At 36.8% G+C, this 27,304-nt stretch overlaps 1 pseudogene; it reads right to left on the bottom strand.

Annotated features, from left to right (window-relative positions):
- Positions 1 to 8,147: 8,147 nt before the first annotated feature.
- On the bottom strand, positions 8,148 to 10,084 carry LOC144255267 (cyclin-G1 pseudogene; annotated as a pseudogene).
- Positions 10,085 to 27,304: the final 17,220 nt, after the last annotated feature.

The following is a 27,304-nucleotide window of genomic DNA, read 5'->3' as shown; positions in this document are numbered from 1 at the left end:
TTTTTTTAAGGTACTTTTTTTTTTTTTTTCCTTGAATGTTTCCTTTGTCCTCTCAGTTTTTTTATTTCAGACAACCTCTTTCTTATGAGTATTTTCTTTAGATTCTGTCAGGAAAAAAGGAGACCACCATTCTCTCCTGAGAGTTTGCTAAGGGGGAGGTAAAGAAAGGGGGAAAACCTGGAGAGGATGGGGAACAAAGAGACAGAGGGAGGCAATTAATGCAGAGTAGTCATCCTGGAAAACGTTTTGCCTCAGGTCCCAGTGGGATCAATTTTAGAGCCAGAGTTTCCAGTCTCTGTGTAGGAGAGACACATAAAATAACTTGCCTGAGTACTTGCCTATGACTGAATTTCAGGTCTTCTCTGCACGGTTCCAATTCTATATGTAAAATGTGAGCTTATTGTGTATTGAAACGCTGCTTTAATATATCCCCGCGGCTTAGAGTGCCACAAAAAAAAAAAAAAAAAAAAAAAAAAAAACCAGAATGCCAAAGACTATGGCTTTTAGAATAGATCCTGGTGCCAGAGACTCTTAAAAACATCATCTTGATCCCATAGACTCTATTAGTAAGACTCTTGGCAAAATGGATTAAGGTGACTTGTGTAAGGTCTGGGGCTATGACCCTGAATTCATGAGGAGTTCAAAACTTTTAATCCCTGGTTTCCGTCCTGTTTAGCATCAAAAGTGGCAATGCAAACAAATCAGCCACCGTAATGTGTAGTAAACTGTGATGGTTTGGATATGAGGTGTCCCCCCAAAGGTGTTCTGTGTTAATGCAGGAAAATTCAGAGGTAAAATGACTGGATTGTGAGAACAGTGACCTAATCAGTCCATCCTAGTTTGAATGGAGGACGTGGGGTCACTGGGGGCATGCCCTGGAAAGGTGTATCTTCCCTGAAGTCCCTTTGTCTCTGTGCTTTCAGGACATCCATTCCTTCTCCATACTCTTCCACCATGATGTGCTGCCTCTCTTGGGAACCAGAGCAAGGGGATCGGCTCCCCATGGACGAAATCTCTGAAACCGTGAGCCAAAATAAGCTTTCCCTCTTCTAAGTTGTTCTTGTCGGGTATTTTGGTTGTGAAAACACAGAGCTGAAATAACACACAAACCCAGAGAAAAGAAGTCTCAGTAAAACACAGTTCTGAAGAGCGCTGCTTATTTAAAGCTTTGGCATCCTCCTCTCACTTAGATTCTAATGATGGTCAGATAAGACCGAACTAATTCAGGCCTAATGGTTTCTGTGTTCTGAATTTGAATGCAAGCATGAAAGGATATGTTGAGAACTATAAGAACAATCACATGAGAAAAATACACATTTTTAATTTTTTTTAACTTATAGTTGGACACAATACCTTTATTTTTATCTATTTATTTGTATGTGGTACTAAGGATTGAACCCAGGGCCTCACACATGCTAGGCAAGTGCTCTACCACTGAGCCACAACCCTAGCCCCGAAAAATACCCACTTTTATAGGTTTACATACATCTGTATACAAATTGTAACCTCCATGAGGGAAGCTATCATAGTTTATGTTTCACTGTTAAATCCCTATTTTTTTTTAGGACAGTAGCTTACATAGAATCACAATATATATATATTTGTCAAGTAAAGGAATGAAAAATAAGTGAACAAAATATTAAATTCTGGTTAAAATTTCTGTACTTAGTGCCACTAACGGTATGGCTTCGAATCTTCTTTTCTTTGGATTTCCCATTCCTTTTCTCTCCTATTTCTCTTCCATCCTCCCTCCTTTTCTCCCTCCAGTCTCCTTCACTCCTTCCCTTTCTTATGTCACCTTCCTTTCGTTCGTTCTGGGGACAAACACCAACAGTTTTCACCATCTGTTCTGGATTGTCCACTTCTTGTTTTAGGACCCTGATAAGAATCACAGAAATTTCAGTCTTTGCTTAGTATTTGCTCCAAGTATGGTCTTTAAAGTAGAGTCTCTATCATTTGCTAGAGAGAATCGGCTTTCTTCTAATATGATCTTCAAAATGCTAGTGCCCTATTTGATCCATTTACTCCAATTGGGTCTCCATTATACAGTTCTTTGAGAGCCTCTTCCGTAACACCGTTAGTGATCTTCACACCTGAAGTAGCAGCTTCACCTAAATCACACTCCACCATGGACTTCTGTGGTGTAGGTCACACAGCTATTTACTGAGGATTTGCTGTATGTGGAGGACTTTCAGAGTTACAATGAGGGCTGAGTTGTAATCCCTGGTCTCACAAACCAACTTTAGAAGCCAGAAAAAATATATGCAAGGTGAATGAAAAGAAGTTCAAATAAATTGGAGAAAACAATGGGCTATCAATATTTCCTGGTTCAGAAATACCATGATTTACTTGTATTTAGGAGACATTTTGCCCACTCTGCAATTCAATGCAGTGTTGTCTTCAAGGAGGGTGGAAACAAGAAAGGGGTGGTTTTAGTGGAAGAAATATGGTGTTAGAGGTAAATTGATTTTATTCTCCTATTGTTTCAAAAGACTTTTTTTAAAAAAATGAATTACTTAATGTTTTGTGTATGTTTTCCTATTTTTAAAATACAATTTCGAAATCGTAAACTGGAAGTGGCTTTCTGGTACTGCTGTCATGATGTTGGGCTGTTTCTGGATCCCATGTCTCTTTGTTGTTGTTGTTGTTTATCTTTGTTATATAAAAATAAGTTCCTGAATAGCTATTTAAGAAAGCCTAAGAAATAATTTCTTATTCTTTTGGTATGTATGACAATGCCTTTATCTTATCCTTATAATCGATTAATAGTTTTGTTTGATAGAGCATTCTAGATTAGAAATACCTCCCCCTCAGAATGGTTAAAAAATTGATTCCTTATATTCTAGATTTCACATTACTGTTGAGACATGCCATTATGTTTCCTACGCCTTGTATAGGATACATAGACACATTCATATGTACATACATACATAAATAAATTTATATGTAAAGAATTTTCTCCCTTCTCTGGATCCCTTTATAATGTTCTCATCAGTGTTCTGAATTTCACAGTGATAAGGCTTAGGGTGTGAATGTGTAGGTGTTTTATTCATAGCACTGAGTACCTTAGTTTGCCTTTTAAATTTGGAAAAGATTCTTCAGTTCTAGACATTTTCTTAAATTGTTTATTTAGTAGTTCCTTCTAATTTTTCTTTTATCTTTTTCTGGAATGAATATTAATCACATAATGTATATAATTTTTTCCCTGCCCTCTAATTTTAATATCTTTTTAGGTGTGCAAATATTTCGTGGGTTTCAAAATGTGTATGCCTTATTTTTTTTTAAAAAAATATTTGTTCTTTTTAGCTATACATGACAGGAGGGTGTATTTTGACATATTATACATATATGGAGTATAACATATTCTAATTAGGATCCCATGATAATGTATATCTTGAAAGCATCATGTAAATATGTTACTTTAAATTTTTTTTCTTATTTTCTATCTCTTGATCTTTTTATTCTGCTTTCCAGGAGAGCTTAAATGTTACCCTCCAAACCACTGTGATAATTCTAAATTTCTGTTCTATACCTTTGTTTTAATTTTAGGCTCTTTCTTTTCTCTAATTGTACCCTTTGTAAAAAAAAAAGCTTTCTGTTTTATTTTTTTAATGCTATCTATGTCTTTTAAGATATTACAGTTTTCTGTTGTATGCTGTTTTTTCCAGGATACTGTTTTCTTTATTCTTTCATTCTGGAAAACTTTTCTCAACTATCTGATGATCCTTGTGTGTCCATTTCACTGGAAGTTTCCTGATACAAGGACTTATCTACTAGTGGGTGTCATTTTAGAGTAGTTGGGAAGAAAGCATATAGAGTACATACAGAAATTTATAACAATGTTAGAGACCAAAAAAATAGGTACTATTATGTGGTCCCAACAATAAACAAAAAAACCTATGACAAATAGGGGCTCTAATGAAGTGTTTATAAATTCTTTAGGTATAATTATACTGGAAGTCAAGTTTATTTAAAATTCTTCAAAATAATGTTCCTGTTAATTCCCACATGGTGCTTGATAATTTAACATTCAGTTAAATGCTTGCATTAAAGCACTTGCTATTCAAACATAGTGTCTGCTCCATATTATTAAGGACTTTGACTACCTTCTTCAACTTCTACTCTATTCTTTTTTTAATTAAAAAATTTTATTGGGGCATTATAACTATACATAATAGTGAGATTTGTTGTTATATATTTGTACATGCACACAATATAATATAAATTGGTCAATTTAATTCCCCAGCAACTCCTCTCTCCCTCCCCTCCTTCTTCTTCCTGTTCCCTTGCCTCTATTCTGCAGCTCTCCCTTCTATTTTTATGAGATCCAACATCCCAGTTTTTTCTTTTTTTCTCTCTAGCTTTCACATATAAGAGAAAAGATACACTCCCTGACTTTCTGAGTTGGCTTATTTTGCTTAACATAATGTTCTTAAGTTCCATCCATTTTCCTGAAAATGACATATTTTAATTTTTCTGCATGGCTGAATAAAACTCCATTGTATATATATCCACATACACTTTATCCATCCGTCCATTCATCTGTTGATAGACACCTAGGCTTGCTCCATTATCACCAGCTGTCCAGGCTGGTGATAGGAACTGTGTTCAAAGGAGCTGGCTGTATCAATAATTAAGAAAATGGCAAAGAAACCATGCAGCACACGAACATAAGTTTCTAAGGCAGGATGGCTCAGCTCGGTTACCCCAAAAGTCAGCTCCAAGGCTGGAAGGAGCAAGAGAGTGAGCACCCAGATTATCTTTATTTTTATAGGGGGGACACACAAAAGGAGGTTCAATGGGATGTTCTATCAAAATTAGGCAGGGGAATCAGGTTTCAGGGGTTTGCCCATCCTCTTAGGTAAGGCCCAGGTAGGGCTTGAAACAGGCTCCAGTTGCTGATGGAGGGTAAAGGCCACTTGCCTTGCACAGCTTTTGCAGGCGTGTGTCAGACGATACCACCACTGCTCAAGGTGGGGGGGGCAAGCTCATCCTAGGGGAGAGGGGTGGCTTCCCACACTCCATAATTTTGTTATATGTGCTGCTATACACCTGGGTATGCATGTATCACTATAGTATGCTGACTTTAATTATTTTATTTTTTATTTTTTAGGTGTAGATGGACACAACACAATGCCTTTATTTTTATGTGGTGCTGAGGATCGAATCCTGGTCCCACCTGTGCGAGGCGAGTGCTCTACGGCACTCTACCGCTGAGCCTGGATCCCAGCCCCTAATTCTTTAGAATAAACATGGAGGAGTGGTATGAGGAATCTCCATACTGCTTTCCAGAGTGGTGGTACTAGTCCATAGTGCCACCAACAATGTACAAGGGTATATTTCCCCCTACAACCTCACCAGCATTTATTGTTGTTCATATTCTTTTTTTTTTTTTAAATTTGTAGTTGTAGATGGACAGAATGCCTTTGTTTTCTTTATTTTCATGTGGTGCTAAGGATTGAACCCAGTGCCTCACACATGCTAGGCAAGCGCTCTGCCACTGAGCCACAACCCCAGCCTTGTTGTTCATATTCTTGATCACTGCCATTCTGACTGGAATGAGATGAAATCTTAGAGTAGTTTTGATTTGAATTTCTATGATTGCTAGGCATGTTGGAATTTTTTTCATCAATTTGTTGACCATTTATATTTCTTCTACCACCTTCACTTGGCTCATCTTCACTAAGGAGATCCAATTCCTTGGTGGAGATCATGCTCAAACCTCACGGTTCTCTTCATTTTGGAGTGTCTTACTGTTTACTCAGAACAGGGCTGGTCCAGTTCTTTTCTAGGCTCTCAGTCTTTCCTGGCCCCTTTAACTTGCCATCAGCCTTGGGACAACTTCTTTTCTTATATGGAAATCCTTAGAGCTCAAAAATAGAAGTTGCCAAGCACACGGGTGGCCCGTGTCAGCCAGGAGAGGTGGGATGGTGGCTTGGATCTCCTGGCTCTAGTATGGCAGTTCAGGCTTTGTCAGTGAAACCTCATCCAGTTCCAAATCAGAGACCATAAGCCTGGCAGCCAGCATGGGAGCAACAGGAAGGAAAATGTTAGGTGGTCTCAGAGTTTCGGATGTAGATTTTATTTAAAGTCCTTGTTTCCAGCACATTGCCACATTCTTCTTTCCCCCTGGCATCCTATCCTCTGAGGCCTCTCGAGTTTATTCTCTGTAAACGTTCCACTGACCTCGATTGGTGAGCAGGAGACGGGTGAGGTTAGCTGCTTGCATTGAGGGAAGGTGTCTGAAGGAGGTCCCACCCCTTTGTATACAGACTTTTAATCACTTTTTACATTTTTTTTGCCTCACCTCTTTCCCTCCTTGCCTTTATGTTTTTATACCTTCTAAAATTTCTGTCACTTTAATGGGGTCATGGTTTAGGGATAAGAGGGATGCATGTGATTCATCCTCTAAGTTGATTTTTAAAGCTTCTGTTAATGATAAAGAGATCTTCTGATGGGAAGACATGAGGATGTGTGGATCTTGTAAGCTTGGCCTGCCTTGGGTCTGCTGTGAGACGGATGGCAAGGAGGCTTTAGGCACGCTTGTCTGAAGTGGAAGGTATAGAAGGGATAAATGGGATATAGAATGAGGAAATGGGGATGAGGTATTTTGGGTTTTACGTATACAAAAACAAAATGGGAAGATTTTATTTAAAAAATATTTTGGGATCTGATATCTCATCAGTCTTAGTTGGTCACAGAAGGACTGCGTCAAAGCCAAAGTCATTGTTCAATCAGATCAGCTTTGTACCAAGGACTCTTTCCTCATAGTTACAGGCTTGCGTCTCAGGTGGCTTCTGTTCCTACTGATATACCAATGTTCAAAAGAGGACATGGTGACTAGAAATGTGATTGAAGCTAATGGCCCATGGGCAATAAGCTGTTATTCCATACCTTCATAAGGGAAAAAGGAAGCATTATTATTATTATTTTTTTGCATTTCAATAATTTTATTGAAAGGTATATTCCTTAGTACCAAACATAATAGTAGTTTGTTAGGTTACATCTGTCAACTCAAAATTAACACTGATGTTTTCAAAATATTGAAATATCAATCTTTTGTGAAAACTGAAAAGTGATCCTTGACATACCTTATAAAAGTTAAGGATAAAATAAACTGTGGTTCTTTGGTTTATTTTTCAGTGCTTATATATCCATAACATTGTCAAAATTGGTTACAGCCTTTCTGGATAGACTCAGGCTACACACTACACTGAATCATTGCTTACAACACTTTAACATGGTATGTCTCCTTATATTCACACACTGATCTGGAGAATAGTGAACACTACCTCAGAGATCTCATAATTAGAAGTTGCCTACGTAAGACACAATAGGGGCATTTGTGAAAGTATATTCTCTTAACCCATTATATCCCATCCTATATACAGGACACCTAAAAATGAAGGAGTTTTATAGGGCTCCTATAAAATTCTATAGGTTTTTATAGGTGCCCTGTATATAGAATGATGGGACATAATGGGTTAAACAAAATTTTACATTAGAAGCAATGGCAGTTGTCTGTAGTAAAAACTTTGGGGAGTGCTTTATCTGGCCTAAATTTAACAGGGTAAAGCAAGTTTTCGAAGTGTTAATTTATTTTGAGTTACTAATATAATAGAAACATTTTCTTAATGAGGCAGTAAATTCTATGTAAAAGTTTTTATATCATGAATACAAACATCACCTGTTTCTAGAAGAAATATTAAAGATAATGATTATGCCAAATTTACTAGGTCTATAATTTTTGCTTTATATAAAATGCCCTCAAATTTAAATGTAATTCTCATATAGCATTGAACCCTCATCTCTGAATTATCTATTACTTGAATTATAGGTGCCAAGAAATCATTTACATTGCCTAGACTATTAACCCTTATCTTGCCTTAAAGTGCTTTTATGAAATGTTCATTTTTGATGTAAATCTGATAATTTAAGTAGGTTACCATTTCAGTACCACCTAAATACAACATATTGATCTGTACAGAAAAATCAATGTAGGAAATGAAGATTCACAGTTTACCTTCCCATGCTTATAATCACTGTTTCACATTTATGCCTTTAGCTTCATTTGAATGCTTCACAGGTGAATTTAATCTAAACATTATTTTACTACATCATACTATTAGACAGTTTTTTAAAGTCCGAGAACATTCTGCTAGGCTTTATAGCTTAAATTCATTATAACATTATGGAATCCACATCTCAGGGTTCTGGAGAAAAGGCCTCAAGAGAAGAGGTTTTTTATTGCTACAGAAATAGACCTTAAGTAAACAACAACCAAAACAAAAAAAAAAAATCCCAACTTAGCAGAAGTCTGCCTAATTATTACTACAAGTTAACTGTTCATTATTCTCAGATTCATAATCATATGTAGATGTTAAATATTAACATTTTGTTTTAATAGAAAAAAGATAAATCATTACTGTGAGTTAAGAAATTTAGATGACAAGAATATATAACATATGCAGTGGCCAAGTTTACATTTTTTATCATCTAATTACTTCCTAGTAGTTCAACTGCTATAACAATGATACACTGGCAATTTCCCAGTGCAGAGATCATCTCCTTATATTACTCTTTCTTTAAGTATGATTTTTTAAAAATATGGGCCAAATTGGTTTTTTGTTTGTTGTTTGTTTTGTTTTAATGGATATTTTTGGTCCTCTTATCCTACTTAGGCTTGTATAACTTTAAATGAGCTAAAGCTTGGGTTATGCATACTGCAAGATGATGGGGGGGGTCCTATTTCAGTGCTACTTTTCAAATTTGGACTATCTATCATTGAGGATGTTTTCTAAGCTGATAATTTAAATGGTCATTAAGTGAAACAAACATATTAGAGGTTGGATAATTCCTTTCTCTAAGGGTGTTGCACCTTATGTGTAGTAAATGCCTTCAAATATTAGCTGACTAGATCAATGTCATTTTTCCCTCTGCTATTCCAACTCCATTTTGCTTATTTTGAAAATAATATTGCAATTTTTCAATTGTAGAAGAAAATTATGTCATTGGAAAAATTTCTCTATATGAAGAATAACAACCATATTTGTCAGTTAAGGAACCGTTTCAGGAATTGTTGGAAGGTGAGTTATTTTATAGTAACTATGCTTCAGTTGCCGTGCAGTAAGTCCAGAAACAATCCATTTCAACTTCTGAACATTTGGTTTGGAACACTTGTTTGATGAATATTCAGTTAAACACTTGGATACAAGCTCCTGCCAGAAGGTCAAATCTCTGCCATGTATCTTGGAATGTTTCTGAAGACATTCTACTCCTTCTGTTAACTCTACACAGTTCTGTGCTTGAATCTCCAAAGCTATGATGGATAAAGCCAACACAGAAGGCTTTGCTTTAGAAAATATGATCCTGCAATGACATGCCTTAAGTTGAGCTTCCAGTCTTTCAAAATTAAGGCTATTTCTCCTTTCAAATGGCAAGTTCTCTTGAATGAGTGAGTAATAGAGTTGCAGAAATTGAAAGGCAGTAGTAGCTTTAACTTTCCAACACACCTTCTCCAATACAATCTTTTCCATTCTCATCAGGTCTGAAACCGTGAATCTATATTGACTTATTCGGATCAAGTTAGTTGCCAATGGGACATTCCTTTCTTCTTCTATTGATTTAACAGCCAAATAAAAGCAGCTCAGTCCAACACACCCAAGGTGCTTGGGCCGTACCTTCATTTTAGACAGAAATCTGTCCAGCAAATTCACAGCTAGAGAAAATGTCTCCGTGTTGAAGCCAAAGAACTGAGTTAGACTAAGAAGATCTTTTACTTCAAAGTCCCTTAGTCTTGCAGTCATTCTGAGGCCATTATCGTGGGCAGACTCAATTAGCCTCAAGTCACAGACCTTTGGCTGACATCTAGACTCCTGTTCCAACAGGGTATTCAGCTGGTGTAGCAGTTTCTGAGAGTTAGTTGTTGTCAGTACCTCTATCATCTTGACAGAGACGGGGGCTCCTCAGCAGTAACCACCCTCCCCGGGCCTAACTCCCACTTCGCCCCAGGATATCAAATCCCAGAGATAGCAAAGGGGAGGGGATTCCAGAGACAGACTGGAAAGGCCCGGGGAGGGGGAGCTGCGGGTGGTGGTTTCAGCCAAGACGCCTCTGCACTCCTCAGGGTCAGCTCCGAGCCGAAGAAGGAAGCATTATTTTATCAGAGTCTTTTTTATATAGTTGGAATTTAAGGCATGGTAGTTGGCGTATTTATTGTCTTATATCATTTTTACATTAGTAGTCTTTGATAGTCCTACTATTAAATTTAATTTTCCAATCAATCCCATTTTTAAAAGGCATACAACCTAATGAAGAATAGACAATGTTTTTCTTATGGATGAATACAGAGCAAACAGCAAAATGCAAGCCTATTATACTTTATTTTTCATTTACCTCTTTGGTTATCAAGACCTTGGGCTTTTAATTCTGCAATCTCCAAAATTCTACATGAGCAGTTTCTGTGTAACAAAGGATATCTGCAATATTATTTTGGTTCCTTTTATGTATTTGAACATTAAAATGCAAGCTTATAGTTTTAATCCCCAGTTTTGTTTTACAAGTGGTTATTATACAAGTGTCATTTTCAGATGTGTGCTAGGCTTAGTCTGTCAGAAGTGGCTTAGGGATTATCAAAATGTAATTATCCCTAACTTTTTAATTTAAAGGAACAACTAATAAAACTAAATGAACTGAGTTTGCTAACAAGTTTTTGACTATGAACAAACTGTGCATTCAAATGCTCTATCTGGAAGTTTAGTGATATTTTGTGACAAACTCCCACTTCTCATATATGTATCGATTTTATAACCCCTAAGCAGGAAATAGGAGTCATTGTAAGTGTAGATGTGTTTTTTAGATATGCTAATATCCAGGCTGAATGAGAATACTATCCGATAGATGGGCATGTGCCAGGCATGGGGGACCCTGATGTGTGTAAATCAAGTAGTTGATGGGCTATAAAGGGAAGAGATGACTTTGAGAAAAGCTGGAAGTTGAGAAAAATAGGAATGTTAAGATCTGCAGTATCTGTTTTACAGAAAATGTGGAAATTGAAAAATTGTTTTGGAGGCAATATACTCCTGCAGCATGGGGCCTTGAGTTACTCTGGTCTGTGTCCACTTGGGCACTTTAATTAGGGACAGGCAAAAATAGCTTGCTAAACTTTATACAAGGCACACAATATTTGTTAGATACTATTGGCTCTGCCACTTCTTAGCTGTGTGATCTGACAGGTTATTTAACTACCATACTTCTCCATTTCCTTGTGTGTAAAGTTAGGATAATAGTATTTATAAGGTTGTCATAAGAGTTAAATGCAATGATGTGTATAAAAAACTGTAATGAGCAGAGCACTGTGATGCATGTCTATAATCCCAGTGGCTCAGGAGGCTGAGGCAGGAGGATCACAAGTTGTAGGCCAACATCAACAATTTAGTGAGGCTCTAAGCAACTTGGCAAGATCCTGTCTCAAAATAAAATACAAAAAGGGCTAGGGATGTGGCTCAGTGATAGAATGCTCCTGGGCTCAATTCCTAATACCAAAACCAAAACCAAAAACCATAATGAAATGCCACATAGGCTGGTATTCTAATGCAAGGTATCAATTATTTTTATGGTGGGAATAGTTTTGAGGGGATGGAGGGCCCTAAAGAAAAGTCCATGTATCCTCAAGGAAGTTGACTAGGAAGGAGAATGATTTAACTTAAGGTTAGCAGTGTATCTTTGGAGAGAAGGTGTTGGTCATATCTCAGACTGAGAGCCATATGATGGATTGCTACAAATCTGAGTAGACAGGATTTATTATCCGAGTGATCACCGAGTGATCAGGTGCGCCAAGAAAGAACTGGTATGTGGCTGGGAAAAAAGTAGAGGTATCTGGAGGGTAAACAGAGAAGGAACCTAAAGGAGAAACCTAGACTTGGTAAAGTGTGGGTAAGAAGAAAGATTGAACCAAGAATCAAGGGATAAACCAGCAAGGAATCTTGAATTACACTTTCTTGGGTCCATGAGTTCAATTAGTACTATTTTTACTTAGGCAGCAACATACATGCAATGAAATAATGTCCAGCATTTTTTTTTACTTTAATATAAAGTGAAATAATTTTTATTTGATATCTTATCAATTTTACATAAGGAGAGTAACATATGAAAACATGATTTTTTTTTTTGAACCCAGGGGCACTTAACCACTGAGATACATCCCCAGCCCCTTTTAAAATATTTTATTTAGAGACAGGGTCTCACTGAGGTGATTAGGGCCTCCCTTAGTTGTTGAGGCTGGCTTTGAACTTGTGATCCTTCTACCTCAGCTTCCCAAGCTGCTGGGATTACAGGTGTGTGCCACTGTAATTGCCTGGCTGAAAACATGATAAAGATGTAATCTTGGGGCTGGGGATGTGGCTCAAGCGGTAGCGCGCTCGCCTGGCATGCGTGCGGCCCGGGTTCGATCCTCAGCACCACATACCAACAAAGATGTTGTGTCCGCCTAAAACTAGAAAATAAATATTAAAAAAACTCTCTCTCTCTCTCTCTCTCTCTCTCTCTCTTTAAAAAAAAAGATGTAATCTTCAAGGCTTTTTATGATTTCCTTTTCTTATAACTGATATTTTTCAGAGTAGTGTAAGTGGGTAGTCTCTATGGTTCTCAGTTTTAGGGGACTAGTTGTTTATTTTCTTCTATTCATTTGGCTGATGATCCCTGAAGAACTCCTAACATCTGATGAAGAATTTCTTTTCACAGCTGGTAAATACTCACAGGAAATAATTCAAGGGTAAATACTCACAGGAAAGGTAGCCTAAGTTCTTTAATTTCTTATTAAAGTATGAATGGCTGGGTGAGTACTTTCTACATATGAATATCCATCACAGGGAGTGAAAGACTATTTGGCATCTGAGAGGGTTAAGAAATGAGAATGATGCAGAGGGGCATGATTTCCTCTGGAGCTATCTTTATAGGTATGTATTTTGGGGTGTCTGAGTGTACCCTGCTGTGTCCACATTGGATATAGGAGATGAGCTGTCATTGAGACAATTTTACTTGATATTTAGCTTATCTAGATTGAACTTAAAAAAAATGGTGACAGACTTTGTCAATATGATCAGGAATATTACCTTTATTCTCTACTTCATTCTTCCTTTGTAACTCAAAGTATGCCCTGAAGAAACCTCCTACCCTCCTAGAGGATTGGCAGGAGCAGGCCAGACTGCTCAGGGTGTGATTGTGATTGTGAGTGCTCTGGAGGGACAAGAGGGTCTGAAATAAATGGAGGCCAAGGGAGTCTGGAAGTCGTTGTCTGGCTCCAGCTAAGAGTAAACAGGCAAAAGCATTTTCACGTGAGCTCAACCTCACAGCAGAGGTGCTTTCTCTAGTGGCAGTTTTAAATGTGACCACAGTTAATGGAAAGAATATAAATCTCCTCTCTAGCAAGCTAAAAAAGTGTTACCTAATTTGGGGGCAGATGATTTCATATTATTAGCCTTTGCTTTTCACATTTCTAAATCCAAAAGGATGTGTTGCATGATCTAAAGAATCCTCTTAAGGGCTGTGGATGTAGCACAGTGGTAAGCGCTTCCCTAGCATGTGTGAAGCCCTGGGTTCCAGCCCCAGCACCAGGGGTGGTTGGGGGTGGGGGGAAAGAATCCCCTTAAAAGGTGTAGTGTATATGCACAGGGAAAGGAGAGTAGGAGAACCATGTCATTGGGAGCCTGTCGTGGCCAAGCTCTATCACTGATTCAGTGCATTATGGACTTCATCTCATTTTAGTTCTTCGAGCATACCAAATAAGTATAATTCCTCCCATAATACAGAGAAGGAAACTGGGTTTAAAGAGTGTAAGTAACATTTAGCAAGTAAATGCCAGGGCTGGATCGGATCACAGGTCTGCCTGTAACTTTCTGATTTTATACATGAATGAGCTGAAGCCAAAGGGCTAGTTTGCAAGAGAACTGGCAGTTTCTCTGCCTTTTGAACATTGGAGTTGGGTGAAAGAAAATTCATAAGTCACAGTTGCTAGTATAATAGCAATAGGCTTAATTTAAATACCTTTTTCCCCCAAGATGGTTAAAGGATACTGTGCATATATAAATGAACAAATCCTTGAATAGTTGATGTTGGAGAACTGATTCTCTAGACATTGATGCCATTTGTTGTTCTGTTTGTTAATGGAACTTTGTTTTCTTCCTTCATGCCCTAGGCTCAAGCTGACCTTCCCTTCTCTTATTCTTCTTTATTCATCCTTTTAAATAACTCCTCAAATCTTACACTCAATTTGAACCTTTTGCCAATGACCATGGCTTAGGACTTTTTCTTCTAATTTTATGTAAAGTTTTTTTTTAACAATTTGGCTTATTTGATTACTATGTATAAGTCAATGGTATTAATTATGTTTCTTTGAACTCTATCTTAACATTTCCTATCAATGAGCAAGTACATCGGTCACTCTCATTGTCTGTTCAGTGACTTGCTTTATGCACAATTACATATCAGTAGAATAACAGATTCACATTTTTTTTAGATATAATTCACTGTCAAGAGCCATCTGTGGGCTGTATGTGGACTACATTGGCATCTCAGCCAGTGAGGAGATAGATCTTGGGAATTTCCAGTGACACTCCCACAGGGATAGACCCCCTGATGCAGGTGAACTTTCCCCTCAGCTCTGCCAAAGGTCCCACACAGCCCCTCTAAGATGGGTGTGACCATCCAAGATGCCAATCAACCTGCTGACTGCAAGACATCCAGAAGCAAGACTCCACCCCTGAAACCTTATTCCTGCCTTTGACGTACCCCCTTAACTAAACTACCAGAAGCCACTTTCTAATTGTCTAGCTCCAGCTCCTATGTGAACTGGACCTATCAGGGATTCATCTTTTTGAAACTATCTTTCCGACTTTGTCTTTTGTTTTTCACTAATTATTCTAGACTTTAATTTTATAGGTCACTTACACCCACCTGAGCCGGAGAAGAACCCCCCAAAGAGGCTCCGTCCACCTTCCCATAATTCACTTGAAAAAAAAAATGCCGAGAACTTGAGTTTAGCAGCATAACATAATTTTTATAAGTCTGGAATCTGGAGCCTCCATTGCCAGGTCTGCATATTGACTCTACTGCTTACCAGTTATGTGATGCTTGCAAGCTACTTAGCTCCATGTTGCTTAGTGTTCTTGTCTGTAAAATGATAATGGCGTTTACCTCCTAGAGTTGGCAGGAGGATTGAATGAATTAATAATTTAAGAGGATTTGGAACAGTGCCTGCTATACAAGTACTACACACATGAGTATGCTTTGATTACTTTTTTTTTTAAGACAAAGAACTATAAAAGTCATCATTTATTTACTTAGAATTCTGCAACGTATGGGCTTATAAATAAATTAAATGGTTTTCACAATAACCATTAAGATACCAAAATCTAATTGAATGCCTGTTAATTGATATGGATATTGGGGGAAAGATCAAGTAAAACAAGAGATTGTGAAAATAAGCATGAACATGCTAAAATCCATTCTCTCATCTTCTAGAAGGGTAAATCCACAAATTTTAGAAGTATCTGAAGAAGGTGGCATATGCTTTCTTAGCTGTGAAGAGGCGATGGCCACATTCAAACTCCCATGCAGGGTAGGAGAGCTCTTTACAGATAGATCCTTCTTTGATGGTGCCTTTTCCAAAGGTAGCTAAATTCGCCAGCTGAGTAGTTTGGATGCAATCACATTCTCTGTGGGAGAATAAGAGGATAAATGACTCACCTTAAGCACACTGGCAGTCAAGACACATTCATTTTAGAGCAACGAGTATAAAATTTTAATGCAGCAGATTTCAGTGTTCTTATATCTACATTTCAGTGGGGCAATTGGAATGATATAAAGTCTATCAAAATAAAATTTCCATTTTGATACACGTTACAAAGCTCAGTCTACTATTTCTGACCCCTAAGAATATAACCTTTTAAAAGGTATACTCTTTCAGACATACTTCAGAATTGTTACAGGTGCTTAATTTTATTCACAGGAGCAATATTCTTTCAGAAAATTACTTGTATTACAGTGTAAAGTTTTTCTAAAGATTGAAACTAGAGCATAATATGTATAGTACATTTTTTTAAAAAAAAACTGGGATTTAAAACTGCAAGAAATAGTTGACCAATATCACTTTAAAAAAACTTAGTAACTGTACAAAAACATAGTCCCTAATCACTAGTGATTTAAAAGCAATTTTTTGTATTCTTTATTAAGAATTGTGTTATTGGGCTGGGATTGTGGCTCAGTGGTAGAGCACTCACCTACCACATGTAAGGCCCTGGGTTCGATCCTCAGCACCACATTAAAATTAATAAAATAAAGGAATTGTGCCCAACTACAACTAAAAAATAAATACTAAAAAAGAAAATAATTATATTGTTACTGTTTTATTAAACACTCCATACAAAAAAACTTCTCTTGTAAAAATGTGGGTACATTTTTTTTCCTTGAGAAATTTAGTCTTTCAATTATTTAGCAATGAAATTGGGTATTTATTTGGAACAATTTTTACTTAGCTCACTCAAATTTCATTGGAAACTGAGGGCCCAATATAATATAAGTATTTTATATTATAGAGGAATGTTGATGGATATGGTGTGAGATGTGACATAATCACGTCGTTCCAAAATTGGGGCTCACTCTAGCTGCACCAGGAACTAAACACACCAGATAAGCTCTCCAGCCTTATGATCTTAGCTCCATCATTCTCCTCTCACCCCAACCCCATATCTACTGGAATATTTTTTTCTCGAGATACCAACAGAAGCTATTTCTTACCTCCATTGTACCAATGCTGCTACCTCACACATTTGCCCTCCTTCTTTTCCTCTTTAGCACTTACCACTTTTCAGCTTGTTTATATCTACTTCTCCTTCAGAGTATAAACTCCTTAAGGATAGAAGGCTTGACAGTTTTGTTTAGGGGTCATACCTCCCAGGGTTTACACTAGTGTCTGGTGCATAGCAGGCATTTAACAAAGACTCAATGAATGAGAAAATGAGTCTAAAAATCTTTTATACATGACTTTGTATTTATGAATATATCCAATGTCCTAGGGGTAAAGCATTTCAAACAAAATAATTTAAACAAAACCATTTAAAGACGGGATGCATAGAACAAATCATTATTTTTGTAACATTCTATGTATTTCAAAGGCGATGCCGTTCTAGTCATTTCCTTCCTTAGGGCTTTTTTTTTTAAAAAAATTTTAACATAGCCATTATTTTTAGAAATAGCTCTGTTGGACTCTAATTCTTTTTCAATGCTCTACTGTGAAGGATCTGTCTTTGAGAATGGTAGCCTTCCTTTCCTTCATTGTCTGTGTCTTTATTGTATACTGTGCTCTTCTTTTGGGACCCACTCTCACAAAAGGTTTTCATATATAAATAAAATTGAATTTGTCTAATGACTTTTAATCAGGTTCTGTAATTTAAATTTTAACAATATCCATGTGTGAAAAGCAATGCTGTTCTTTTATGCAGATGGGTACACTGAGTGAATCTGGTAACAGAAACATTTGTTGGTAATATATATTTTTAAAATTTATTTATTCTAATTTGTTATACATGACAGCAGAATGCATTTCAATTCATAGTGCATGTATAGAGCACAATTTTACAAGTCTCTGGTTGTACACAAAGTAGAGTCACACCATTCGTGTCTTCATATATGTACTTAGGGTAATGATGTACATATATGATGTACATATATGTACATATATCTCATTGTACCATCTTTCCTATCCCCATATTTCCTCCCTTCTCCTCCCTCCCCTTTTCCCTATCTGAAGTTTCTCCACTCCTCTCTTGCTCCCCCGACCATCCCTATTATGGATCAGCATCCACACAGAAACCCATTCGACCTTTGGTTTTTTGGGATTAGCTTACTTCACTTAGCATAATATTCTCCAACTCCATCCACTTACCTGCAAATGCCATGATTTTATTATTTTTAATGCCGAGTAATATTCCATTGCGTATGTATACCATAGTTTATTTATCCATTCACCTATTGAAGGGCATCTAGGTTGGTCCCATAGTTTGGCTATTGTGAATTGAGCTGCTATGAACATTGATGTGGCTGTGTTACTGTAGTATGCTGTTTTTAGGTCCTGTGGGTATAAACTGAGGAGTGGGATAGCTGGTTAAAATGGTGGTTCCATCCCAAGTTTTCTAAGGAATCTCCATACTGCTTTCCAAATTGGTTGCACCAATTTGCAGTCCTACCAGCAATGTAAGAGTGTGCCTTTTCCCTCAGAACCTCACCAACACTTATTGTTGTTTGTATTCTTAATAGGTGCCATTCTGACTGGAGTGAAATGAAATCTTAGAGTAGTTTTGATTGGCATTTCTCTAATTGCTAGAGATGTTGAACATTTTTTCATATGTTTGCTGATTGATTGTATATCATCTTCTGAGAAGTGTCTGTTCAGTTCTCGGCCCATTTATCAATTGGGTTACTTGTTTTTATTAAGATTTTTGAGTTCTATATATATCCTAGAGATTGGTGCTGTATCTGATGTGCTTGGGGTAAAAATTTGCTTCCATTCTGTAGGCTCTCTCATCACCTCCCTGATCGTTCCTTTTGCTGAGAAGAAGCTTTTTAGTTTGAATCCATCGCATTTATTGATACTTGATTTTCTTTCTTGTGCTATGAGAGTCTTGTTAAGGAAGTTGGGCCCTAATCCAACATGATGAAGATTTTGGGCCTACTTTTTTTTCTATTAGGCACTGAGTCTCTGGTTTAATTCCTAGGTCCTTGATCCACTTTTGAGTTGAGTTTTGTGCAAAAGTGGATATAAGGACTTAATTTAATTTTTCTGAATATGGATTTCCAGTTTTCCCAGCACCATTTGTTAAAGAGGCTATGTTTTCTCCAATATATGTTTTTGGTGGCTTTGTCTAATTTGGGATAACTGTATTTATGTCGGTTTGTCTCTGTGTCCTGTATTCTGTATCGTTGGTCTACAAGCCTATTTTGGTGACAATACTATGCTGTTTTTGTTACTATTGCTCTGTAGTATAGTTTAAGTTCTGGTATAGTGATGCCACCTACTTCACTCTTTTTACTAAGGATCGATTTTGCTATTCTGGGTCTCTTATTTTTCCATATGAATTTCATGATTGCTTTTTCTATTTCTTTGAGGAATGTCATTGGGATTTTAATTGGAATTGCATTAAGTCTGTATAGTGCTTTTGATGGTATGGTTATTTTGACAATATTAATTCTGCCTATCCAAGAACAGGGGAGATCTTTCCATATTCTAAGGTCTTCTTTAATTTCTTTCTTTAGTGTTCTGTAGTTTTTGTTGTGGAGGCCTTTCACCTCTTTTGTTAAGTTGATTCCCAAGTATTTTAGTTTGTTTTGAGGCTATTGTAAATGGGGTAGGTTTCCTTGTTTCTCTTTCAGAGGACTTGTCACTGATGTACAGAAATGCCTTTGATTTATGGGTGTTGATTTTATGTCCTGATACTTTACTGAATTCATTTATTAGTTCTAGAAGTTTTTTGGTAGGATTTTTTTGATCTTCTCTGTATTGAATCATGTCATCTGCAAATAGTAATAATTTGAGTTCTTTTCCTCCCATATTCCTTTAATTTCTTTCATCTGTCTAATTGCTCTGGCTGGAGTTTCAAGAACTATGTTGAATAGAAGTAGTGAAAGAGGGCATTCCTGTCTTGTTCCAGTTTTTATTATTATTTTTTATATTTTTTAAATACTTCTTTTTTAGGTATAGATGGACACAACACAATGCCTTTATTTTTTTCATGTGGTGCTGAGGATCGAACCTGGGTCCCGCACATGCTAGGCGAGCGCTCTACCACTGAGCCACAATCCCAGCACCTTGTTTCAGTTTTTAGAGGGAATGCTTTCGATTTTTCTCCATTTAGAATGATGTTGGCCTGGGGCTTAGCATAGATAGCTTTTAAAATGTTGAAGTATGTTCCTGTTATCCCTAGTTTTTCTAGTGTTTGAACATGAAGGGGTGCTGTATTATGTCAAATGATTTTTCTATATCTATTGAGATGACCATATGATTCTTATCTTTAAGTCTATTGATGTGATGAATTACATTTATTGATTTCTGTATGTTGAACCAAACTAGCATCCCTGGAATGAACCTCACTTGATTATTGAGATGTGATTTGTATTCCCAATCATTTTTGTTTATTTATTTAAAAATTTTAAGTATTTTTTTAATATTCATTTTTTAGTTGTAGTGGGACACAATATCTTTATTTTATTTATTTATTCTTATGTGGTGCTGAGGATTGAATCCAGGGCCTCGAACGTGCTTGGCGACTGCTCTACCACTGAGCCACAACCCCAGCCCATGTTTATTTTTTGATATTTAACTTGACTTGGTTTCTCTTTTGATTGGTTTTTACTCTAGTATAATACTTCCCTTTGCTGATTTTCCTTGTTGGTTTTTATTTCCTCCTCATGGGATATTTTGCTGAGGATGTTCTGTAGTGTAGACTTTTTAGTTGTAAATTCTTTTAACTTTTTCTTTTATCATGGAAGGTTTTTATTTCATCATTAAATATAAAGCTTAATTTTGCTGGATATCAGATTCTTGGTTGGCATCCATTTTCTTTCAGAACTTGGTATATGTTGTTCCAGGATCTTCTAGCTTTCAGGATCTGGGTTGAAAAATCTGCAGATATCCTAATTGGTTTTCTCCTATATGTAATCTGATTCCTTTCAGTTGTGGCTTTTAAAATTGTCTCCTTATTCTGTATGCTAGGCATTTTCATTATAATGTGCCTTAGTGTGGATCTGTTGTGATTTTTTATATTTGGTGTCCTATAAGCCTCTTTTTTTTTTGATTTTTCAATTCATTCTCCATGTTTTAAAAAATTTCTGCTATTATTTCATTGAATAAATTGTTCATCCTTTGGTTTGGAACTCTATGCCTTCCTCTATCCCATTAATTTTTAAATTTGATCTTTTTATGTTATCCCATAATTCCTGTATGTTCTGCTTATGATTTCTTACCACCTTCACTGTGTGGTCAACATTCTTTTCAAGATTATATATTTTGTCTTCATTGTCTGAGGTTCTGTCTTCCAAGTGATCTAATCTGCTGGTGGTGCTTTCTATTGATTTTTAAATTTGGTTTATTGTTTCTTTAATTTCAAGGATTTCTGTTTGTTTCTTTTTTCCTCAGAACTTCTATTTCCTTATTAAAGTAATCTTTTGCTTTCTGTGTTTGCTTATGTAGCTCTTTGTTGAAATGATCTTTTGCTACCTGTATTTGGTCTCTTATATCATCCTTTAATTCACAGAACATTTTAATTATGTACATCCTGAACTCCTTCTCTGTAATTTCTTCTGTTGTGCTGGCCATGGATTCTAATAATGTAGTATCTTGGTTTGTTTGGGGCACTTTCTTCCCTTGTTTTTTCATGTTGTTTGTGTGTCTTCCCTTTACACATTGAGGGTATGAGGCATTACAAGTTTTTACCCTGTAGGCTTATAGTGTCCCTGCAGGATTCCAATACCTCTCCTTTAAGGGGGAGAACAATATTAACAGATCCCAAAATAAACAATATACAGCTTTAAACCAAATAAATACTATGAAGATGTTTATGGTTTTGTCACAATATACAGAAATGGTGAGTTCAATTATTATCTATAATATAAACAGTAGCTTTGCAAAAAGGTCTACAGTTTCTGATGGTGGACAAAGAGAGAACAGAGGTGAAGTGTAGGATGAAATGTTGAGGGGGTAAGAGGAAAAGATATAGAGTTATTAGATCTTAGGAAGCATGAAAGAGGAATCTAAAAAAGTTGCTTAGTAGCAGGAGAAAGGAGAGGAAGTGATTTTGTGGAGACAAGTAAGTGGGGTGGGAAGACAATAGAGTATAAAAACAAACAAACATAAATATTAAGAAAAATAAAAAACATAAAAATAGAAGATAAAAGAATATACAGCACAGCTGTAATATACTATTTACGCATCCCAGTCCTCATTAGCCTAATTGATGAAAATACTTGGTTTCACAAATGTTGGGAATGTGAGGGTGGAAGAAGAGAGAGAGAGAAAGAAAAAAAATCATGAAGGAAAATATAAGAATTGTTTTTGTTGGAGATTAGTATCTTTCCTGCTTCCCTTCTCATCCAATAGGTGGGGTTGTCTGTTGTTTTCTGGTATCTCCATCCTCAGGATGGTGAAGGTTATTAGGGTGGAGGGTTGGTCTTGGGGGTGGAGCTCCTGGAGGTGGGGTGTAGCACTTTCTGGTCCCTGATGGGAGACTACACCCCAAGGATCTCCTTTGGGATCCACTTGTGTGATGTGGGTAGACCTCACAATTCCTGGTCTCTAATTTGGTGTCTAAACTGTATCTCACTTGTTGGGAGTCGCCCGGGCTCCAAAAACTAACTTCCCCATCCCCCAAGAAGAGCCGTCCAATGGTGAGCCCTGCTGACTCACATGATCCTTACCCACCAATCAGAGCCCTGCTGGCTCACCTGGTCCTACCCACCAAACAGACTAGTCCTACTGGCTCACCTGATCCTTACCCTTTAATCAAAAAGCACCCCATGCCAACTGTCAAGCCACCCCTGGCTTTATAAATATGTAGAGCTGTTCCTCAATAAATGGGCATTTGCTCCGACAACAAGCCTTGTTTGTTCTTTCATCACTCACCCCTCCCTTTCTGCTTCCCCATCAGAAACCTCTCTCTCTGGAGGTCTTGTGGGCTGCACTCTGAGAATTGTGCACCTATCATGGAGAGCTGTTTTGTATTGGGCAGTTCAGAACCAGGTTTTGCAAGCTACAGACCGGCTGTGTAGCCTCAAGCACTGTGTAGAGTTAGTGGCTGCTAGGGAGGGCTGGGAATTGGGGATTATATATACCATGATATTGCTTCTAAGCCCAAGCTGGTGTCCCAAGCTGGGACATGCCTCAACTAAAGATGGCAGTAAAGGTATCCCAAGATGAAGGTGACTGCTTTCAGTGGTGGGATGTTTGTCGGGTGAGGCTGGGCAGTGGCGTTGGGTTGTGTGTTCAGAAATGCTGTTCTGTGGAGTGCAGTGTTGTGGCTGGTGGCTGTCTCCAGACACTGTGTGGTGTCTCCAGGTGCAGGCTACCATGTGTAGGGGACTATTGCACTGGTTGCAGTGTCCCAAAAAGGAGGCCACTGGGGGAGCCCCATGTTGGTAGATGGGGGTCCACATGGGAGTGGTGGTCTATTGTCCTGCGTGAGAGTGGGCAACAGGAATTCCTGAACAGGTGGGCGCCAGGAATCCTGTGCTGGTGCTGATGCTGGTGGTCCTGATGGTTGTTGATCCTGTGTGGGTGAGTGGTTGGGAGTCCTGTGCTGACTGTTAGTAATGTTTCTAAGTTAAGGATTCAGTTTAGCAGCATGAATGGGAAAACATAAATAATAGGAACTTAAATAAGATAAAGAGTTACTTTTATGTAATGAGAAGCTGAGTTGCTGGTATTGGCTTGTTGGGTTAGGTGTCAGGGATGAGATATGTGCAATTATTTTGGCTCTTTTCTCAAGGTTGAAAGAAAGGAAAAAAGGGTGGGGGGAAGGAAAAGGACAAAATGACTATGTCAATTGAGTTAAATTCCCTTTTTCTGGGGCTTTGCCAGAAGTTCCAATAAGTTCTACTTCTATGACGTTGGCCTGTTCTATATCCCATGGTCACCCCTATCGGCAGTGGAGGTTGGGAAATATAAATGCTCTTTTTCCTTCCAAGCATGTGGATGCTACCCATATAATTAGAATTCTATTAGTGGGGAAGGAGAGAATAGAAATTGAGTAGGCAACCATCAGGTTTTTTTTAAGTATAAACAATAAATATTTTAATAGAGATATATACAGGGTTTCATAGGAACAGAGGGGCAGAGAATCCCAATTGCAACTATAAATTTCTGGCAAAGTAAAATATAACTAAAAGGTAGATAAAAATTTCTATATGGGGCTGGGATTGTAGTTCAGTGGTTGAGCGCTTGCTTCACATGCATGAGGCACTGGGTTCAATCCTCAGCACCATATTAAAAAATAAATAAAACAAAGATATATGTCCATCTGCAACTAAAAAAATATTTAAAAAGTCCATCTGACTTTTTCATAGAAATGCAGTCGACTGGGCCATATCAACTAGAACAGTATTGGAAAATTATCTACAGAAAATTGTGTTTCAATGTTTTCTTGGAAAGCATCCAAAACGTCTTCTTTATAATGTATTGAAATTGCTAAATATAGATTAGAACAAAGAAGATATGGTAAATCCTACAGCATAGAACAATCATTATTATTTTTTACTATTATAACAATGAATGAGCTTTACTGTGACATTTCCATACATGCATATATCCTGCATTGATCATGCCCACCCTTCCCACTCTTCCCCCTTCCTGGTCCCTTTTCTATTTCCTAATAGTCCCTCTTTTACTTTCAGGTCATTTTCTTTTAACCTCATACGAGAGAAAACATATAAAACCCTTTTTTTTCTGTATCTGGCTTATTTTATTTATCACGATGTCCTCCAGTTCCATCCATTTTCCTGCATATAACATGCTTTTGTTCATCTTTATGACTGAATAATAAATACCCTATCATGTACACATGCCTTATTCATTCATTCATCTGTTGACTGGCACATGAGCTGACTCCCTATCTTAGCTATTGTGAATAGTCCTGGAATAAACATGGGTATGCAGGTGTCTCTTTTTTATGCTGACTTTGTTTCCCTTAGTGGTATATATACCCAGGAGTGGTATAGCCGAATCTTATGGTAGTTCCATTTTTAGGTTTTTTTTTTTTGAGGAATCTTTATAACTGCTTTCCATAGTGGCTGTACTAGTTTACATTCCCATCAATAGTGTGTCAGAGTTAATTTTCTCCACATTCTTACTAGTATTTGTTGTTTTATAAAAATGATGGTAATTATCTGACTGGGATAAGTTGGAATCTTAATGTAGTTTTGATTTACATTTCCTTGTTGGGTAGAGATACTAAACATTTTTTTCATATATTTATTGCTTTTTTTTCTTTTTTTTTATTGTTGGTCGTTCAAAACATTACATAGTTCTTAATACATCATATTTCACAATTTGATTCAAGTGGGTTATAAACTCCCAATTATACCCCATATACAGATTGCTGAATCACATCAGTTACCCTTCCATTGATTGACAAATTGCCTTTCTAGTGTCTGATGTATTCTGCTGTCTGTCCTATTCTCTACTATCCCCCCTCCCCTCCCCTCCCCTTTTCTCTCTCTACCCCTTCTACTGTAAATCATTTCTTCGATTTGTATTATCTTGTCTTACCCCTCCTTTCCTCTTATATGTCCTTATGTATAATCGCATGGAAATGGAAGGCGATCCTCAGGGTTATTTATTGCTTTTTGTATTTATTCTTTTAAAAATATCTCTTCAGATCATTTGCCCATTTTTAATTGAATTGATTGTGCTTTTGTTGCCTTTTGAGTTCTTTATATGTACTGGATATTAATCCTCTGTCAGATTAATAGCTGGCAAAGATTTTCTCCCATTCTGTAGGTTGTCTCTTCACTCTGTTGATTATTTACTTTAATGTGTAGGAACTTTATAATTTGATGTAATCACCTTTTGTTACCTGAGCTATTGGAGTCCTATTCAGGAAATTCTTTCCTATATTAATATGTTGAACTGTTTCCCCTATGATCTCTTCTAGTAGTTTGAAAGTTTCAGGTCTTACATTAAGTTGTTTTTGCATTTTGAGTTGGTATTTGTACGATTAGAGAGAGGGGGTCTAGTTTCTTTTTTCTTTTTAATAATCTTTTCTTTCTTTTTTTATTCATTCTTTTTAGATATACATGACAGTAGTGTGTGTTTTGACATATTATACCTACACGGAGTATAACTTATTCTAATTAGGACCCCATTCTTGTGGTTATACAAGATGTGGTGTTTCACTGGTCATGTATTCATATACAAACATAGGAAAGTTATGTCCTATTTATTCTACAACTTTCCTATTTCAAACCCCTTCCTTCCCTTTATTCCCCTTTGTCTAATCCAATGAACTTCTATCCCCTGCCCCTTATTGTGTGTTAGCGTAAGTATATCAGAGAGTACATTTGGCATTTAGTTTTTAGGAACTGGCTTATCTCACTTAGCAAAATAGTCTTCAGTTCTATCCATTTACCCTCAAATGCCATAATTTCATTTCTCTTTATGGCTGAGTAATATTCCATTGTGTATATATACCACCTTTTCTTTCTTTTTTAAAAAATTGTGTTTATTTTTTAAATACATGACAGCAGAATGCATCACAATTCTTATTACACATATAGAACACAATTTTTCATATTTATGTTTGTATATAAAGCATATTCACAGCAATTCATGTCTTCATACATGTACTTTGGATATGATATCCACCCTATTCCACCATTGTTGATAACCCCCCTTTCCCTCCCTTCCCCTGATACCACCCTTTCTTTATGTTTTGAAATCGTATCATGAGACCTCTGATGTTACTTTTTTTTTGCTCAGAACTGCTTTGCTATTCAAGGTCTTTGTGTTTCCATATAAATTTTAGGATTTTGTTCTAGTTATATGAAGAAAGTCATAGGTAATTTGATGGGGGGGATTATGTCATATCTGTAGATAGTTTTGAGTAGCATGGTTATTTAAATAATGTTAATTCTTTCAATCCATGATCCTTCTTTTGTCTTCAGTGTTTTTCTTTAGTGTTTTGTAATTTTCAGTGTAGAGGTATTCTACCTCCTTAGGTTTATTCTTAGGTATTTTAATTTTTAGGCTATTGTGAATGAGATTATTTTCCTGAGTCTTTTGATGAGTCTTTAGGGTTTTCTAAGTATGAAGTCATATTATCAACAAACAGGGATAATTAGACTTCTTCCTTTCCTATTTGTATCCCTATTTTGTTTCTTTTTCTATCCTAATTGCTCTGGCTAAAATTTTTAGTACTATATTGAATAAAAGCAGTGAGAATGAATACCCTTGTCTTATTCCTGATCTTAGAGGAAATGCTTTGTTTTTTTTTTTCCCATTCAGTGTGATGTTGGCTATCAGTTTGTCATAAGTGACTTTTGTTATGTTGAATTTATGATCCCTCTGTACCTGATTTATTCAGGGCTTTCTTCATGAAGGGATGTTGAGATTTATCCGAGGTTTTTACGACATCTATTGAAATGGATATGTGATTTTTAAAAATCTTTGATTCTTTTTATGGGATGTATTAAGTTTATTGATTTCCATGTATTGAATTATCTTTGCATCCCTGGAATGAACAACTTGATCATGGTGCATTGTCTT

This window comes from Urocitellus parryii, chromosome 6, assembly GCF_045843805.1.
Source record: "Urocitellus parryii isolate mUroPar1 chromosome 6, mUroPar1.hap1, whole genome shotgun sequence".
In the NCBI taxonomy this organism is placed as follows: domain Eukaryota; kingdom Metazoa; phylum Chordata; class Mammalia; order Rodentia; family Sciuridae; genus Urocitellus; species Urocitellus parryii.
Note: the sequence above shows the minus strand (reverse complement) of the source record. Positions and strands in the feature narration are given on the sequence as shown.